This window comes from Capricornis sumatraensis, chromosome 20 (genome assembly GCF_032405125.1).
Source record: "Capricornis sumatraensis isolate serow.1 chromosome 20, serow.2, whole genome shotgun sequence".
NCBI lineage: Eukaryota > Metazoa > Chordata > Mammalia > Artiodactyla > Bovidae > Capricornis > Capricornis sumatraensis.
This window is the reverse complement of record NC_091088.1, coordinates 30,131,561-30,147,078: the sequence shown is the minus strand read 5'-3', so window position 1 is coordinate 30,147,078 and position 15,518 is coordinate 30,131,561. Positions and strand designations below refer to the sequence as shown.

At 49.1% G+C, this 15,518-nt stretch overlaps 1 protein-coding gene across 3 annotated transcripts in view; it reads left to right on the top strand.

Moving 5' to 3' along the window:
- GNAO1 (G protein subunit alpha o1) overlaps nt 1-15,518 on the top strand; it is a 176,513-nt gene that overhangs the window by 50,161 nt on the left and 110,834 nt on the right. The gene's annotated exons all lie outside the window — the stretch shown is intronic.

Below are 15,518 nucleotides of genomic sequence, written 5' to 3'. Positions count from 1 at the left end.
TGAGAGCCAAGGCCAGGGTGCCTCCAGCGGAAGGGAGCGCCTTCCAAGGGCTGGCGCCGGCATCGTCCAGCTCTCCCTGGGACTCTGTGCTCTGTGCGCTCGGTGGTCTTGAGGAGCAGGGGCAGGCCTTGAGCACAAGCAGTGCCTTGACTGCCTCCCAACAGGAACCATGCAGGGCTCTCTGGTGACCCTCCTGAGCTCTGACGCTGGTCCTGCAGAGTTTTTCAGGGTGAGTTCAAAGCACTTTGGGTGGGTGGCAATGCCCGGTGCCTGTGTTGTGACTCTTAGCATCAGAGAATGCCAGGATGGTTGAGCAGTAGAGCTGGAGGGTCCTTTCTTGAGCCCCTTCCTCAGCCTGGTGTGCAGCACTGGAGATGCAGGGGTCACGGCACGTAGTGCAGCACTCCGTCACCAAGTGAAGGGAAGTGAGCCTCTTTCCGTTCTCTTTCAGGCCTTCTGATCAAGTTGAGGAGAGAGTTTCAGCTGGGCACTAGGATGTCTTTAAATCCCTCCAAGTCTTGCTAATCTTTTTTTTAAAAACAAAGAGCATTTTATTCTGTGGTCTTAAATTTTACAATTTTGTTTCTGTTGTATTTGCTTTCATCATTATCTCCAACTTAAAGCCTGTGATACTGGTTTTTTTTTTTCATTTAAGGCAGTCATATAAAATTTCTTCTTTAAATAATAAGATACATCTGTTTCCAGCATACAGAATTAAACTACTGGACTAATCAAGTAGGATGATATGTGGCTATGGCCAGAAATGATGAGGGTGGCCCTTGGGTGACTCAAGTTGGAGAAATGCTAAATAAGAGCTACTCTTTTCCTTACCACGCCGTCAATGTCCCTTTCTTGCCAAGGTAGCTGAGAAGGCATTTCAGTTTGAGTGTGTGTGGTTTATGTCACACACGGGAGCTCCCGATTACAGGCCTGTGGGAGCTGAAGGGAGTAGAGGTCGTGCTGTCCTCTGGCAGAGACTTCAACCTTGAGCCTCAGTAGGAAGCTCCGCTTGGAAAAAAGCAAAGTCCCGGACTCAGGAGTCCCTGTAGCAAACCTGACGGCAGCCTGCATTCTAGCGTGGTTGCCAGCAGAGTTAGGGGTGCTATGGACGTCACTCAGCCTGCTCTCTGGGGCCCAACCAAAAACACTTAAGCAAACGTGTATTGAACCCTTATTATGGACTGGACTTCACATGAGTTGTCTTATTTACTTCTCATAATGGTAAAAGGTAATAGTAATAATAGTAGTAATAAGAGGAGGAGAAGGAAGAAAAAGATGGGGAAAAGGTTAATATTTATTGAGCACTCTACCCCAGATGATCTACAGATTCAGTGCAGGGCCTTTCAGGATCTCAGATGCCTTCTTTGTGGAAACTGACAAGCCTATTCTAAAATTCATGTAGAATTTCAAGGGACCCTGGATAGCCAAGACAACCCTGAAAAAGAAAAATAAAGTATGACCTGTACCTCCCAATACTACAGAGCAACAGTAATCAAGACAGCATGGTCCTGGCACAGGGTGGACATACAGATCAATGGAATAGAAACAAGAGTCCAGAAATAAACATATGCATATGTGGTCAACTGAGTTTTACAAGGGTGCCTCATTCAGTGAATAAATAAAATCTTTTCAGAAAATGGTGCTGAAACTGAATAGCCACATACAAAAGAATGAAGTTGGACCCTTACCTCACACCATGTATGAAAAGTAACCCAAAATGAATCATAGACCAAAACATAAAAGCCAAAAGTATAAAACAGAAATAAATCTTCATGAGTCTGGTAAAGAGTTCTTAGCTATGACAGCCAAAACGCAAACAAGAGAAGAGAATATAAACTGGACTTTATAAAAATTATAATTTTTGTGCTTCAAAGTACATCATCAAGACAGTGCAAAGACAACTCAAAGGGTGGGAGAGCATATTTGTAACTCATGTATCCAAAAAGGGGTTTGTATCCAAAATACATAAAGAACTCTTAAAACTCAATCATAAAATGGCAGATACCCCAATTTAAAAATGGTCAAAGGATCTGAACAGACAGCTCTCCAAAGATAACATATGGGTGGCCAATAAGCACATGAAAAGATGCTTAACATCAGTAGCCATCAGTGAAAGGCAAATCAAAACCACTTAACACTCTGTAGGATGGCTAGAATCAAGAAGATAACGGCCAGTGTTGGTCAAGGATGTGGAGCATCTGGGACCTCATACACTACTGATGGGAATGTAAAGTGATGCAGCTGGAAAGCAACCTGGCAGCTCCTCCAGTGATTAAACATAGAGTTGCCTTATGGCTGTACAGCGTGACTTTATGACTTCGTGGTTGGAAAACAACCCAGGTAGACAAATGGATAAGCAGAATGTGGTATATCCATACAACGGACTGTTATTCAACTATAAAAAGAAATGAGGTACTTACCATGGTACAACATGGATGAACACTGAAAGCATTATGCTCAGGGAAAAAAGCCAGTCATAAAAGACCACATATTATATGATTCTGTTCATATGGAAGTCCCGAATAGAGAAATTGATAGAGACAGAAGGTAGATTACTGGTTTCTCAGCTGTGGGGAGGGGTGTGGGGGAAGAGGGGTGGTAACTTAGGGCTTCAAGGTTTCTTTTTTAAGTAATAAAAATGTTCCAGAATTGACTGTGGTGATGGTTTGCACCTATCTGTGAACATGCCAAGAATCCTTGAACTATGTGTTTTAAATAGGTGAATTGTATGATATGCTAATTATATCTCAATACAGCTGTTAAAAATATTTATTGAGTCCTTACTAGGTGCCAGGCAGAGTTCTAAGCATTTGTGCCCACATTAACTCATTTTATTCTCACGATCACCCAATGAGGTAAGCCCTGTTGTATGGATATATTCCCCCATTTTACAGCTGAGGAAACTGAGGCGGAGTTGCCCAGGGGACTGTTCTCAGCTTAGCACATAAGGAAAATGAAGCACAGGTGTTCAGTGCTGCATCTCTGCCCATGCAGCGAGTGCAGAGTGAAGAATTGCAATCGGGTACCGGACTCTTGCTCTCAGCCACTCACCATGCTGTTCTAGAGGTAAAGGAGGGGGGTCACTACTCCAGTGGGTCACAGAGAGAAAGCCCCAGAAACACTGTCTAGATGACCATCCGCACTAATTCACTGTGACTTTGGTTAAGGCAGAGCATTACTGGGCCTCCGTGCCTTCATCCCTTCAACTGTGTCTTAGGCTCGATGCAAGGAGGGGTTCTTGAAGGTACTAATGAGGATCTGTGGACAACCTTTAGCATTAAAAAAAATATATTCTAGCAGGATCCTATCTGTTATCAGGCCTTGCCGGCTAATGAGACCACAGGGCGTCTTTGCTCTTGGCTGGTATTACATCCAACCAGGGCGGTAACCCTGGTTACCTCAGGCTGATGAGAAGCTCTGATTAGCAGTTACATATCTGACTCTGCTTAGCAAGAACAAGAAACTGAATCCTTCGTTGCTTGAGAAGTGCCGTGTGGTGGAATAAGCCTGGTTCAAAGCCCATTTTGGGGCCACTGGGTGGGGACGGCCAGTTGCAGGTCGGGCAGCTTCCACCTTTCTGTCAGACAGTGATTCTCCAAGGTCACTGGATCCCCAAGAGACTTGTCCTGTGCTCGACCCTCAGCTTTCTAGTCACTCAGATCCTAACAAAGGACGCATTATCTTGCTACCCAGGAATTCCCTGTGGAAGGTGGGAGCCCAGGTGGGCAGGAGTGAGGGTGGGGAAGCAACCACCGTAGCCAGGCTGGGCGAGTGCTTTGCTGTGAGGAAGAGAGGCAGGGCCCTCCGTGCTCGGAACCACCAGTTTTCCTCTTACTGCAGGCAGAGGGCAAGGCCCGGGCCCCGCTCATCAGCGCCGTCCTCGGCCATGCCTGGGGAGCTCTGAAAAGAAGCCAGGTTAGGAAAATGGCCTCAGGCCAGCTCCTGCACTAGTGTTCTATGGCACCAAGTTTCCCAGCTCTACTATAACGTTCTCCACTGACTGAAGTGGTGCCTGTAGGATCGGCCTATGCTAGAGCCTTAGGACAACTGAGGCAGGAAGAAGCCCTCAAACAACATTTATTTTATAGATGAGGAAGCCGTTCGGGTTTGTTTAAAGAGCTGCCTTGGGTAGCCTGCTGTAGGCTGCTGATGCTCATCTGATAGGATCACTTTTATCCATGCACAGGAATCAGCAAGGGCCGCTTCTGCTCCCTGCAACTGCTGGACTCAGTTTGGATGGAATTTATCTTGCGATCACAGCCTCGGTGTTCCGCTTGACTCAGCTTGGCTGGGGGGTGATGGTCAGGTCTTTTGTAGAAGAGTGCATGGCCCTGGCCAGTTAAAGAGTGGCCTGCCCTAGAGTGGCCAGAACATGCTGCTCACTGACTCATTCGTTAACTCACAGACGTAGCAGACCTTACCCCAGGAACTTGGGGAAGTACCAAAGCAGTTCTTGTGAATGTGTTCCTGACCCAGAAAGAACTGACGGGTGTACTGAGGAAGGTAAACGCACGTACTCATCAAGGCAGAAAATATTTGGACCAGTGGGAGGGCTGGGGCACTTGAACAAAGAAGGAGCAGCTATGGGATTGCTAGAGGCCCATGGGAGGTTTTCTGGAGGAGATAGCATTTGAGCTGCCCCTGAGGAATAAGTAAGATTTGGGAACTGATACGGTGTACTTTCTCTGTCAAAACACGGCCCACTGAGAACAAAAAAAACAAAGCAGTTGAGACATTCCCAGTGCCAAGACTGGAAGCTGGAGCTGGACAATGAGGCAGGAGGGGGGTCCTTGAAGGTTACCAGGGTAATCACTCCCCTCTTCCCCATCTCCAAATGGTGGGGCTGATGAGACAGATGGTCAGCCGCTTCCTGCTCTGACTTCTGAAAATCCAGTCCAGGCTGCTTGTTTTTTAGGAGCACTTTGTGTGCAGCTACATGCATTAGGTGCTGAGCATGAGCACGTGCTGTGCTGAGTGCTTTGTTTGCACCAGAAACACCCAGTGAGGCTTAGAGATCAAGTCGCTTGCTCACCAGGTTCATCCAGCCACTTAGCAAATAATGAAACGTCTGTGTGCCAGATACTGCCCTAGGTATAAAACACTGAGCAGCGCAAACACACCCTCCGCACCTGTGGGGTTATAAAGTTTTATGGAGGAGAGGGTCACTAAACACACGAACGGATGTTCTTATAAACTTCGGAAAACCAGTAGGTCTGTAACAGATTCGGTGTGTTCTGGTAAGGGGCAGTCGGACTCAGATGCAAATCGTTCAGAGCCTGTTCCATACAGGTTGCCCAGCCTCTTACCAGCTGGGTAGTCTTTGCAGGGCCCCTGCACAGTCAGGGACAGAAGTCAGGTCTCCACCCTCCTAGGTCACAGGCTCCCTGCTACTCGGGTTACTGTCTCAGGATACACACCTGTCCGCACGACTGATGGGAAAACATGGCTGACTCCCGGATGCCCTCTTTGAGGGGAGGTTGGTCCTAATACCCAACTCTCCTTTCCATCTACCTTCTAGGAGCTCCCAAGTCCCAGGTCTTGCTAACACAGTTGATGAGCTTTCCTCAAATGTCACGTCATGGAAAACTGCTGCTGAAATCTGCCGGCAGCAGTCACAAAGGGCATCAGCGAGAAAGCCTCTTCCATGGAGGGCCTGAGTTCATGGCAACATAACAGGGTTACAGTCCAAGATACTGGAGTCCGGTGCATACAGGCCAGGATCCTGCTGCAGGCGTCCCCGGGCCCTGCCACTGCCCACGACAAGAGGATGCTGGATGTCCAAGTTCAGTGTCTCTGGCTAAAAGCAGCTCTAGGAAGCTTCCCAGCTGGGGGCCGAGAAGGACAGGGAGCCAATGTGTTCAAGAACCGAAGGTGCTTTTCCTCTGCTGGGGTTGTGCTCAAGGAGAGGCTCATGGCACTGCAGCCCCCAGACCCCTGCCGTGGACCTTGCCCCCCGGACCCCTGCCATGGACCTTGCCCCCCCGGACCCCTGCCGTGGACCTTGCCCCCCCCCCGGACCCCTGCCGTGGACCTTGCCCCCCCCAGACCCCTGCCGTGGACCTTGCCCTCTGTGCTTCCATGTTCTCCCTCGGGGGACAGTCCCTCTGTGCCCAGTCCGCTGGCCTTTCTTCCCTACTCACCCTCCTTTCCTTGCCTACAGCCCTTCCCCCTAGTACAGCCCTCTCATCTCTCTGCCCTGGATGTCAGCGTCTTCAAAAAGATTTTCTAAAGAGCGAAACTGTAATTTATGTTTGTTAATGAAACGAATTAATCAGTGAGGCCTTTTTATTATGTAATGTTTTGTCCATAAAAAGAATAAATGACATCAATATAAGGTATTAATAAAATGCCCATTCTGCCGAGTTAAATCTCCTGTGCGGCCCTTCCCCAGGGTAACAGCCTCTCCAACTGGCCATGTTTCCTCTTCCCAGTCTTTACAAAGAGGTCCCACTTGGTCATACGGTTCTAGAAACACTGTGAAAGCATTTCTTATCAGAGATAATCTTAGGTAGTGACTCCTCATCATCACACACACACACTCCACTGTCCAGAGTTCACAGGCTGGCCGTCCTGAGCAGAGCAGAGCCCTAAGCTGTCGCCTACCTGCGGTGCGTGGTTTCCCTCACCTGGAATAACCTCTGCCCACACGGCCCACGGCTCTGCCTGTCACGCCCACCTCTTGTTCTAGGCCCCGGCGTGTCATGGTTTTCCAGAAGCCTCACCTGATTTCTCCAAGCTCTGCTCCCTCCTCCTCTGAGCCCCTTTAGAACATGGCTGGTTTTTCCTTTTCTCTTGAGGCAACTGCTTTCTATTAAGGTTTGTTTTTCCCAGATCTTATCTCACACAGTGGATTATAAGCTTCTTGTGGACAGCCCTGTGTCTGAATTTGCAGGGCCCAGCAGAGCACCTTGCACATAACGGATGCTCAGCACATAACTGGACCACAGGGACTTGAACAGCCCTCCTCCAAAGCCCACTTCACACCCTCTTCCCTGAAATCCTATAAAAATAGGTACCCCTGTGTCTCGCTAGGAAGTTAGGGTCTCCTTAAGTAGGAATGTGGTCGATTCTTGGAAAATGCTGGCTGGGTGAATGAATATTTGCAATTATTCTGCCCAAGATTGAGAATTACATTCAGTGCTTCCTAAGGCCAAAAGTCATTTAACCTATATCACTTCTTGATAATTAACCCCCATGTAGTGATATTTGGAATTAGAAATGAAATAGCATGTACAGTTAAAGCGATTTTGATGTCAAATGTGCATTTTCACAAGCACCAGTTGAAGATTGTGGTTCTCTGTCATTCAGAAAGTTTTTGTTGTTGTTGAAGTACATTTTATTTACCATGTTGTGTTAATTACTGCTGTACAGCAAAGTGATTCCGTTATACGTGCGTGTGTGTGTATGCACGCGTTCTTTTCTCAACATTCTTTTCCATTATGGTTTATCATAGGATACTGAGTATAGTTCTCTGTGCTACACAGTAGGACCTTGTTGTTTATCCATCCTGTATATGAAAGCTTACATCTGCTAACCCCAGTCCCCCACTCCATCCCTCCCCCACCCCCCTTCCCCTTGGCTATCACCAGTCTGCTCCCTGCGTCCGTGATTTCATTCCTGTTTGATAGGTGCGCTCATCTGTGTTGTAGTTTAGATCCCACCTCTAAGTGATGCCATATGGCAGTTGTCTTTCTCTCAGACTTACTTTGCTTAGTGTGATCATCTCTAGGCCCATCCATGTTGTTGCACTTGGCAGTATCTCATTCTTTTCTGTGGCTGAGTAGTATTCCTCTCTCTGTGTGTATCTGTATAGATATAGATATATTGCTTGGCCAAAAAGTTCATTTGGGTTTTTCCATAGCATCCTGTGGAAAAACCCTAATGAGCTTTTTGACCAACCCAGTGTGCACCACATCTGCTTTAGCCGTTCATCTGTCAGTGGCCAGTTAGGTGGTTTCCACGTCTTGTCTGTTACGAAAAGCACTGCTGTGAACATAGGGGTGCATGTATCTCTTTGAAGTATAGTTTTGTCTGGACATATGCCCAGGATTGGGATTGCTGGATCATATGGTAACTCTATTTTTAGTTTTTTGAGGAACCTCCATACTGTTTTCCACAGTGGCTGCATCAACTTACATTTTCACCGACAGTGTAGGAGGGTTCCTGTTTATAAAGGTTTGAAGTCTCTCTGTAGATATCCTTGGTGATAAGGGGTTCTGAAGGAGATTTCGTCTGCACGTCTCGCTTGTTGGCACCTTTAACAAAACACCAGCTGCTTTGTTTTAAATGACACTGCTAAGAAGAACATGTACAGTTCTTTGAAATGGTTTTTGACCTTTTGGTCAAAATGGTTATACCTTTAAATTGGACTGTCATTAACAGTGGTTAGAGAGTTTAACATACAAAAGCTTCCACCACCCATAACTGCTATTTCTGGTTTTCTCTGATACTTTCCAACCCTTGTCCATATGTAGCAAGGAAACTTTCACTTCTGCCGGGAATGAAATTGAAGCGGTGATGTGATCACATTGTAGACAAACTTTCTGAATACCTACAAAATCCTGTGCTGAGAGTGGTGTGTGCTCGTTACCCTGTGTGACACCAAAGACTGTAGCCCACTAGGCTCCTCCATCCATGGGATTTTCTAGGCAAGAATACTGGAGTGGGTTGCCTTTTCCTCCTCCAGGGGATCTTGCTGATCCAGGGATCAAACTTGCGTCTCTTGTGTTTCCTGCGTTAGCAGGTGGGCTCTTTTACCACTGAGCCACCGGTTCAGGACTCAAAAAAGAGCTTGTCCCCTGAACAGATGTCTACTCGGTGTCTGCTGTGTGGCTGGAGCTGCTCTGGTTCCCAGGGTGCCACCATGAATAAGACGGAGGCCCAGCTCTCAGAGATGGGGAAGCAGGCACCAAAGAGATTAAAAAAAAAAAAAAATAGCATGTTGCCTGTGAAGAAAGATAAAGCCAAGTAAGATAGAAGGAGCTGCTATTCTAGATGGGTGGTCAGAGACATCCCCTCCAAGGTAGCTTTGATGGAGATATTTGAAAGACATCTGGGAGTGAGGGAAATGTCTTTGGCAGAAGGAGCAGCCAATAAAAAGTGCAAAGGCCCTGAGGTGGGAGCATTTCTGATGCGTTTCAGGAACCAACAGAGGCTTGGGTGGCTGGAGAGTGCTGGGCATGGGATGGGGAAATAGGCGGTCAGGTGAGGGTGCGGGAGGCTGGGGTTGGCCATGTCAGAGGCTGCAGTAAGGACTTGGACTTTTATTCTGAATGTGATGGTGCCTTTGGAAAGCACAGACTTCACTGTGGAGAACAGCCCAGGGACAAGGAGTGGGCCCGGGGAGATGACTGGGGGCCTGAAGGAGTTGTTTGAGAAAGAGGCTCTGGTGGCCTGGACCAGGGCGATGGTGATCTAGGGCTAAGGCAGTAGAGTGGCCAGGTTCTGAGGGTGTTTTGAAGGTGAAGCCAACAAGATTTCCTTTCCTACTGAATGTGAATGTGCAAGGGAGAGGAGTTGAGGGTGAATTCAAGATTTTGACCTGAGTAGCTGATAAGATGGAGATGCTGCTAAATAAGACCACAGGAGAAACTGGTTTGGGCAGCAAAAACAGGAGTTTTGTGTGGTCATGAGAAGCTGGGCGAGCCTTCTCCTAAGTTTGTGGCAGACAACCCCCAAATGTGGCCTCAGTATCTCCTTGACACTGTGCTTCAACCCACACCCAGGAGGAAGACTTTGCTTTCCTGATGTTGACAGAGAATCCAGTGAGGGTGTGCTGGCTAGGGCAGTGCTGGGGGACAGATGGGATCTGGGAAAGTTCCAAGGAGGAGAGGAGCTTGAAGTGAGCTTTCATATCAGGCAGCTGTGGTTGCAGGTGACAGAAACCCAACTCAAAATGGCTTAAACCGTGTAGGAAATGACTAGCTCACATATCAAGAAGTCTGGAGAACAAGCAATCCCGAGGTTGCCCAGTGCTGCCGTCAGGGACCCACGTCCTTCTCTCTTTTCGTTCTGCCAGCCTTAGCACTTAGCGGGCACTCTCACAGCTCCAGGCATCCTGGCTTCTCATGCCTACATCCAAGGGCATCCCAAGGAAGGAATTATTGAAGAACTCAGAGGCCTGGGCAGTTAGAATAGCAGGTGCACTTATGCAGAAGGTGGACCATCCTCAGCTTAAACCCTGTGCTGGGGCCAGGTGTCGTCGGTGGCTCTTGGGTAGAAGGTGGAACATGCAGAACAGTGTCTTCCTTTGGAAAACACATCCTGAAACTGTTTTTGTCGTTCCCGCCTTCATTCAGGTTGTGTATCAGACCCTTTCAGTTGCGAATGATAGACATCCCTACCCATCACTGAAAAGTGTGGATCCAAGGACTTGAAAGATGCCGTCAGCATCTTTCTTTAGTGTCTGTCTTCTCTGCCTTCCTCTCTGTTAACTTTGCTCTCAGATGGGCTCACCCCTCAGGGCCTCAGCTTCGAATCCCATGGGAACTGTGTTTCCTTACTGGACATCCCCGGAAAAGGCTCACTGCACGTGCTTCTGTTCCTATCCTTGGACGAACCATCGTGGCTCTGGGGAGTGCAGTGTGCCCAGACCCCACCTTAACGACACTGGACAGAATGAGTGAAAGGTGGCACTCCAAACTCTTGATGAAAGAACAGTCAGTAGTCCCAAGCCACAAACATCAACCCAAGATTCTACTTCCACGTTCAAGAAATGTCTCACATATTTTGTTTTGACATCCCCTTGTGTGTTTACGGGCTTCCCTGGTGGCTCAGAGGTTAAAGCGTCTGCCTCCAATGCGGGAGACCCAGATTCGATCCCTGGGTCGGGAAGATCCCCTGGAGAAGGAAATGGTAACCCACTCCAGTATTCTTGCCTAGAGAATCCCATGGACAGAGGAGCCTGGCAGGCTACAGTCCACGGGGTCGCAAAGAGTCGGACACGACTGAGCGGCTTCACTCCACTTCACTTGTGTGTTTACAGTCTACAGCAGGCTATCTCAGACATGTCAGTCAGTCCTCACAATACCCCTGTAAAGGTGGTGGGGAGAGGTTTGGGGACTATCCCACATTACAGAAGGGGGTCAGAGAACTTAATGACTTACTCTGAGTTGTCCAGGTAGTAAAGACCTTTGAATCCAGGTCTTCTGACCCCAGGTTCAGTGTTGTGGTCTACTCTGCCAGCAAAATTGCCCATTACATCGATGACTCACTGTGAATCTGTGTGCATATTTGATGAAAGAAGTTCTTTAAACTGCACAAATGAGATCAAGTTGAAGAGTCAACTCAAGGATTCCCCATCACTTGAAGGCTCAAGATATGTAAATGGTAAAAGAAAGAATGTCATTAAGCTCAAGGGCATGTTTTAATAACACTTAATTAACTTCTTTAAAGTAGCAAATCTTTTCCCCTTCTGCTGAGATAGGTCCTGGGAAGAAGGATTGTGATATCCCCAGGTGGCTAAGGACCAGGAGGATTTTCCTCACAGCCTCCTTTGTAAAGAAAAGCTTGGGGACTTCCATGGTGGTCCCGTGGTTAAGAATCCACCTGTCAGTGCAGGGACACGGATTTGATCCCTGGTCCAGGAAGATCCCACGTGCCGTGGAGGAGGTAAGCTCATGTGCCACAGCTACTGAGCCTGCGAGCTGCAGCTACTGAAGCTTGTGTGCCCGGAGCCGATGCTCCTCAACTGGGGAAGCCATTGCAATGAGAAGCCCGTGCACCACAAGGAAGGGTAACCCCCGCTTGCCGCAACCAGAGAAAAGCCCGCACAGCAGTGAAGGCCCAGCACAGCCAAAGATTGAACTATTTACAAGTTAAAAAAGCTTGGCTGTAGCCGAGTCTCCTCTCACTCCCCAGCCTCACCCTGCCCTGGCCAACATACAAACCATCGTCAGCTGAGGGTGTTAGATCGTGGGCCAGAATTCAGTCTGCCCCCAAGGCTGGCACCCCGAGGTTTTTCCCGCAGGAGTTGATTCCACGCCAAGTGGGGTTATCTGCCCACCCGCATCTCTCCCTGAGCTCCAGCTGCAGCCGATCCGCCAAGCCGCCACTTTCTCTCGTGAACAAGTGGCTCCAGGCTGGATTCTGAGGCACCCCGTTAGATTTCTGGGTTTTGGGAAGTATTTTGGGGGGATCTTAGATGGAACCAGAAGGCTTCAGGCTGGAGGGCATCAGCTACAGTCTCCAATTCTCTGAGGCCCTGTCGTACAGACAACAAGTTGGACTTGTTCCCTCCAGGAGGAGCAGCGGGCAGATAAGTTACAGGGAGAGCAAGGACTCATCCTCCCACTCGCACAGTAGGGCCACCCGGGGGATAGAGGGGATTCTAGCATCAGACGAGCTGAGCAGGCCGGAAATGTGTTTATGATTCACTGAGCACATAGATGAAGGCCCAAGGTAATTGTAGGTCCTCCACTGTCTCCCCACTGGTTGTTAGCCTCCGGATGACAGAGCAGTAGCGGGGCCAGCTCTTCTGACTCCGTGTCCCCACGTTGGCCCCCCGATGCCAGGCTGCTGGCAGGACCCCCTCAGATGAAGGTTAGGGGAAGCCACGAGTCCTGGGCTGGGCTGGCAGGCTTAGGCCACTAGGCCCCGGGGGAGCGGGCTAGCTGGGCTGGCAGTGCCTCGGTAAGAGCGCAGGCTTTGGGGTGAAACAGGAGCTGGCACCTGCCGCCTACTACCTGTGTGACCTTGAGCAAGTGAGCTCATCGCTCTCAGCCACCACTTCCTCCTCTCTGACATGGGAGTAATCATCGTACCCTCCTCAGGAGCTGTGGTGAGGATGAAATGAGACAGTGTGTGTGAACCACCCAGCAAGACGTTTGGCACAGAGGAAATTCCTCAGTGTGTTCAGGCAGTGAGGCCGCTGACATCTTCCACCCCGTGTCCCAGTCCTGCCCAGGGTCTCGGGAGCAATGCCCGGGTACCAGCCCGCTCTGAGGAGTGTGGCCTCACCGAGCTGGCCCACCAGGAGCAGCTCATCCGCCTGCCCGTGTCAGGGATACTCAGGCGGGCTCCCAGATGCCCGCCTCACCTTCCTCCCGGCCCCAGCCCCGTCCCGCTGTACCCGTCTCAGGGGGCAGCTTGGTGGGCCCTATGTTCACAGGGAGGGATGCCTAGCTGCTTTGCTGAACGGTCCTCCCATAGCCCCCAGGGCCCATGTGGCGGGTGGAATCAGAGGAGGCGCCGTGCTGGAGCCAGGTTCTGAGGTGGCAGTGGGGCTTCCAGGGATGGGCCCACCTGCTTGCCTCATGCCAGGAGTGTAGCTGAGGAGTTGCTCCTGCCTGACCTCTGAGTGGCCGACGAGCCAGCAGCAGCTGCTGCATCTGGAGCCAAGTGTTGGAGCCTGGAACAGCGTTACCCCCTGCTTGGGGGCCCTCTAGCCTGGCCCAGATTTTGGCCAGCTCTCCCGAAAAGGCTCCCTGAAGGACCCTGGGTCTGGTGCCAGGACCCATCACCCCCGCCCTCTCTCCTCCTGGCCCGCCCGCAGCAGCGTGTGACTCCTCTTATCACAGAGATTAGCGGGGAGGAAGCCTGCTTGTGGAGACAGAAGGCTGAAGGTGATCCCCGCCGCGGCTGCCTGCCCGCTGGTGACCTTGAGCAAGTCACATTTTCTTTCCAAACATGCTTTTTTGCCTGGAAGAAGAGAGGGAGAAGAGAACAGCTATCCTTTCTCCGTAATAGGGTATGTGTGAATGTCACATAAAATAACCATAAGGCAGCACTTGGTTGTTTGAGAAGATGTTAAAGAAAGTCAGAGGTGAATCTGAGAAATGAAAAGACTCTTTCCAGCCCAGTTAAGCAGATACTGACCACTCTTTTCATCTATTTGGAGTGAAAGCAGGCACTCTCCTGGACCACCCTGCTAGTTTCAAGGCTGAAACTGCAACTGCTGGGTCTCGCTCAGTTGACCCTCCAGTGGGAGGTCTGCACAGACCTGGGATGTCTCGGAGGTCTGGCCCTGACCTAGTGGGCTACATGTTTCTGTTCTCCTGTGAAAGCGGAGCTGAGGGATGCGTGGGTGACTAAGTGGGATGGGGGAGCCAGCACTGAGTCCCTACATCCTCCCCAGCCTGGGTAGGGGTGGTGGGGAGGTGTCAGGTCTTCCTGGGATTCAGCTTCCAGTGAAAAACGCAAAACAAAACAACCTTGTTGAAATTGTAACCGAAACTTGTATTAAATTTCAATATATAAAGGAAGAGATTTAAAAAATAGTACATATTCCCATTCAAGAACATATATCTTTTCTTCAAATCTGGTTTTATAGCCTTCAGTAAAAATTTTTTTTACTATTATTATTTTTTAGTAATTAAAAAAAAATTTCCTTTTGGCCGCTTCGGGTCTTGCTGGCTGCATTCAGGTTTTCCCTAGCTGTGGTGAGTGGGGGCCACTGTCTGGTTGTTCTGCACGGGCTTATTGCACTGGCTTCTCTTGCTGCGGAGCACAGGCTCTAAGGCACGGAGGCTTTAGTAGTTGTGCCCCATGGGTTTAGTTGCCCTGTGGCATACGGGATCTTCCTAGACCAGGGATCAAACCTATGTTTCCTGTGTTGGCAGGTGGGTTCCGAACCACTGGAGCACCAGGAAACTCCCCAAATGTCTTTCTTTGAAGTATATCATACCTAGTGCGGGTGTGCTAAGTCGCTTTAATTGTGTCCCACTCTTTTCAACCCAGTGGACTATAGTCCACCAGGTTCCTCTGTCCGTGGGATTCTCCAGGCAAGAATGCTGGAGTGGGTTGCCATGCCTTCCTCCAGGGGATCTTCCCGACCCAGGGGCCGAACTGCCAGTTCTTTACCAGTAGCTCCACCTGGGAAAAGACACAAACCCTAATGCACAGCCTGATGGATTTTCACAGGTGCACACACCAGCGCCCAGCGTGGCCTGCACGCCTCTCTTTCCACCATTGCCTCCGCTGCCCTTGACCTCCAGCCGCTTAGGTCAGTGTCGCCTGTTGTATATTCTGCAAATGGATCCATTCAGTGCATACTCTTGTTTTTGTCTTTTACTTGACACTGAGGTTTATCCACAGTGTTGCATATAGTTGCTGTTTCTTCTCGCTGTGTATAGTGTTACATTGTGTGGCTAACCTCAGTTCTATTCATTCCTTCTCCACGTGACGGGGATGACTTCCAGTTCTGCCCTATCACCAGCCATGCTGCTAGGATCGTTTGTGTTCATTGCTCTGGGTGAACTTAGGCACACATTTCTCTTGGGTACGTACCTAGGAATAGAACTGGTGGGCAGTAAGATTTTTATAGTTTTCTTCATGTAGGTTCTGTAAGTTTCTTGTATAATTTATTCTTAGGTATTTATAATTTTGTCACTCTTGTAGATAGGCTATTTTTTAATGTTCTCTTTTTGGTATTTATGACTAGAAAAAAACATTAATTTTTGAATATTTATCTTGGATCCAGCCACCTTACCAATTTTCTTATTAATTGTAAGAGACCTTTTTTTCTTCTTTTTTGCAGTAGTCTCTTAGATTTTCTGGATACCCAAATATCATCAAAGAAA